We start from the raw sequence: 4,509 nt of genomic DNA, 5'->3' as shown, positions 1-4,509 counted from the left end.
TCCCGGGGGCTGCGGAGGGGCCGGCGCGAGCCGGGGGGCTGCGCTGTGCTGCTCTGCTCTGCTCTGCCCTGCCCTGCCCTGCCCTGCCGGGGCCGGGCGAGGCGCCAGGGGCGAAAGGGAGCCGCGCTCGCTCCCGCCTCCCTGTGCCGCCTCAGCCCGTGGCAACACCCGCCTGGCTCCGGCTCGGGCGCTTGGCGGGTTTGTAGAGCAGCAGCTCTCAGCCAGGACGTCCTGGGCACCTTGGGGTGCCTGGAGATGCTTCAAGGGTGGCGCGGCTAAGTGCGCAAGTGGGCTTCGCGAGAGCAACCCGGAGTTTCCACGAGGCATCCGCAGGGTCAACAATAGTCTGACCTGTTGTGGCCTCTCTGAGGTTTTTGCCACGGTAAAATGGCTCCATTCTTTTCCTGTAGTCTAAACATGAGGGAAAAGGAAGAGCTGGCACTTTTCTAGGGGTGCCTCGCGTCTGTTAAATCTATCGGCAGGCATAGGAGGGGTACGGGCACCCCCTGAGATTGGCCCTCACAGGCCTGGGAGTGGGGAGTGTAGGCCAGTGCCACCTGAGTAGCTTTTATGGATTCATAGATTGTTAGGGGCTGGAAGGGACCTCGGAGGATCACCTGGTCCAGCCCCGTGCACCAAGCAGGAAAGATAACTGGGGGTCAGGTGACCCCAGCAAGGTGATTGTCTAGTCTCCCCTTGAAGATTTCCAGAGTAGGTGATGGCACCACCTCTGGAGGGAGCTTATTCCACAGCCCGGACACCCTGGCTGTGAAGAAGTTTTTCCTAATGTTGAGCCTGAAACAGTCTTCCAGGAGTTTGTGGCCATTGCTCCTGGTTTTCCCCTCAGGTGCCCTGATGAACAGTTGCTCACCAAGCCCTTGATGTATTCCCCTAGCGTAGCGGTAAACTGCTACGAGGTCCCCTCTCAGCCTTCTTTTCTTCAGGCTAAAGAGTCCCAGATCCCTCAGCCTTTCCTCATATGGCTTGCCTGTTAAGACTCCGATCATACAGGTGGCTCTTCTTCGGACTCTCAAGCTTGTCCACGTCCTTATTAACATATGGCGCCCAGAGCTGGACGCAGTACTTCAGCTGCAGTCTCACCAGTGCTGAGTAGAACAGAAGAATCACCTCCTTGGTCTTGCTGGAGATGCACTGATCGATGCGTGCCAGAGTATTATTTGCCCTGCTGGCTACAGCATTGCGCTGCCAGCTCGTATTCATACTGTGGTCAATTATTACCCCCAGGTCCCTTTCATTTGGGGTGCTAGTCAGTTTGGTGCCGCCACGTCTGTATGTGTGTTGAGGGGTTGCTCGTCCCGAGGTGGAGCACTTTACATTTCTCGACATCGAACTTCATTAGATTCTGATCCGCCCAACTTGATCGCCTGTCTAGGTCTGCCTGTATCTGTAGCCTACCTTCAAGCGTGACCACACTTCCCCATAACTTGAGTCATCCGCGAACTTGGCAAATGAGCTCTTCACCCCCACATCCAAATCATTAATAAAGATGCTCAAAAGTACTGAACTGAGCAATCACCCCTATGGGATACCACTGCCCACTTCTCACCACTGCTGTGCACTTCACCGCTGCCAAACTTTGTCAACAATCAGCCGAAGGGGGACCCCTACTGGTGTTCGGCCGCTCAGGGACCACCCCTCCCCGGTCGGCAATCTGCCACTGATGCCCACCCAGAGTCAGGAGGCACCAGTTGCTCATGCTTCGAGTGCTCTGATTGAAGCGTGAGCCTAAATCTGGGATAAATCATGGGCCCAAATCTCCATACCCAGCAGGCAAACCCCGAAGCCAGAGAGCCAGGGCCCCACCATTTTCCCCTTCCTCTGAGACATTCTGAGTGCTCCAACTGAAGCACGGGCCTAAATTTGGGCTTCGGCATGTCCTGCCTCTTTCTACCCCAGAGCCCTGCCACTTGTCCGATTGGTTCTGGGGCCCATTGCAGCTCCCATGTGTCATGGTGAAAAACATTGTCTTGCACACCCCTGTGCAAGGAGGTCTCTAGGCCCACACCCAGGCTTGAGCTTACGAGCTTTTGGCTCTGTACCCAGGAGGTAAACCCCTAAGCCAGAGACCCAAAGCAAATGCAGAAGCTTTGCACAGTCCCTGCCTACACCAGGACCACAGTCACATGCAGACGTTTGCCCAACACCACTGTACACTAAAAATAATAGTAATAATAATAATAATAAAAAATTCAAACCTTTGATGGACAGCCCTGTGCCCTGGAAGAAGAGGCCAGAGGCAGCCACAAATATCCCCCTTTTCCCTGCCTGCATCATGCACAGTTGCAGAAACACAACAAAAGCCTCCGGGGCTGCTGGTTTCTTGGTGCTCAGGCCTCAACTGTCTCGGTGCCCCCAAAATTAAAAAAGAACAAAAAAAGCTATTTTGGCCCCACCATCTTCCCCGTTCTCACAGACACTCCAAGTACTCTGATGGAAGCACAGATCTAAATCTGCACCTTTCCACCCCGGAGCCCTGCCACTTCTCTGATTGTTTCTGGGGCCCATGGCAGCTTCCATGTGTCATGGTGAAAAAGAGCATTTTTTTCTTCTGCTTTGGAGGGACGGGGGCTTTGGAGTGAGAGGGGGACTTCTTTTTGGGCACACTCCCACTGGTGCCAGGCTAAGGAGGAGCAGGGGCAGGGGGGTGAAGCCTGTGGAGATGCATCAGCATCCCCGTGGTGCTTATGTGTTTTTTTTTTCTTGTCCTGGCTGGTTTTGGCTTGGCAGTGCAGGCAGATAGCATATGTGGGATCATCTGCCAGCTCAAAATGATTCATAGATTCACAGATCCTAGGGTCAGAAGGGACCTCAACAGATCATCGAGTCTGACCCCCTGCCTAGGAGACCCCCAAGGTAGGGGAGGGCACCACCTTTCTTGGAAGCCCATTCCAAATTTTGGCCACCCTTACCATGAAGAAGTTTTTTCTGATATCTAGCCTAAATCTGCTCTCTGTCAGATTGTGACCATTGTCCCTTGTTACCCCAAGAGGCGCCCTGGTGAACAGAGCATCCCTGATCCCTTGCTGTGTCCTCCTAATGAATTTGTAGGTGGCCACAAGATCACCTCTCAGCCTTCTCTTGTGGAGGCTGAAGAGGTCCAGGTCCCTCAGTCTCTCCTCATAGGGCTTGTCCTGTAAGCCCCTAACTATACGAGTGGCTCTCCTCTGGACCCCCTCGAGTCTATCAACATCCTTCTTGAAGTATGGTGCCCAAAACTGGATGCAGTACTCCAACTGCGGTCTGACCAATGCTGCTTAGAGGGGAAGTATCACCTCCTTGGTTCTATTTGTCATGCAAAACTGCTGATGCATGATAAAGTACGGTTAGCTGTGCTGATGTTTTTGTCACACTGAAGACTCATGTTCATCATGGAGTCCGCTATGACTCTGAGATCCCTTTCCGTTTCTGTGCTGCTGAGAGGGTCACTTCCTAGCCAGTAGGTGTGCTGGATATTTTTACGCCCTAGGCGCAGCACTCTGCATTTGTCCTTGTACTGCATCCTACTGTGTACTGCCCACTTTTCTAACCTCTCCAGGTCTGCCTGCAGTCGTTCCCTAACCTCTGGAGTGTGCACTTCGCCCCACAATTTTGTATCATCCATAAACTTGGACAGAGTACACTTCACACCCACATCCAAGTCACTGATGAAGATATTGAATAGTACAGGTCCAAGGATCGAACCCTGCGGAACCCCACCATGCACACACTTCCAGGTCAATCCCAACCTATCTACTACCACTCTCCGGGTGCGACCGCTAAGCCAATTTGCCACCCACTGGACCATATAAACATCTGTGTCACAGTCTTTTAATTTATTTATGAGAATGGGATGAGATACTGTATCAAAGGCCTTCCTAAAATCTAGGACAACATCCACCTCTACTCCTGTGTCTAAGAGTTTTGTGACTTGGTCATAAAATGAAACCAGATTAGTCAGGCATGGTCTGCCTGCCACAAATCAATGCTGTTTGCCCTGCTGCACTATTTTTCCTGCTGGACTGCCACAAATATGACCCTTCATAATCTTTTCAAGGACCTTTGAACACTCATGGCGCATGGGCCAGGTCCCGGAGGACTGGAAAAGGGCCAATGTGGTCCCCATTTTCAAGAAGGGGAGGAAGGAGGACCCAGGCAACTATAGGCCAGTCAGTCTCACCTCCATCCTTGGCAAAGTCTTTGAAAAAATTATCAAGGCTCACATTTGCGAGAGCCCGGCAGGACAAATTATGCTGAGGGGAAACCAGCACGGGTGCGTAGCAGGCAGATCATGCCTGACTAATCTAGTCTCTTTTTATGACCAGGTTACAAAACGTCTGGACGCAGGATAAGGGGTTGACATCATATACTTGGACTTCAGGAAGGCCTTCGATACAGTATCCCACCCCATACTGGTGAACAAGTTAAGAGGCTGTGACTTGGATGACTACACAGTCCGGTGGGTGGCGAATTGGATAGAGGGTCATACCCAGAGAGTCGTAGTGGATGGGT

Source organism: Alligator sinensis, unplaced genomic scaffold (assembly GCF_000455745.1).
Source record: "Alligator sinensis unplaced genomic scaffold, ASM45574v1 scaffold181_2, whole genome shotgun sequence".
Taxonomy (NCBI): domain Eukaryota; kingdom Metazoa; phylum Chordata; order Crocodylia; family Alligatoridae; genus Alligator; species Alligator sinensis.
The sequence above is the reverse complement of the archived record's forward strand: the minus strand, read 5'-3'. Positions refer to the sequence as shown.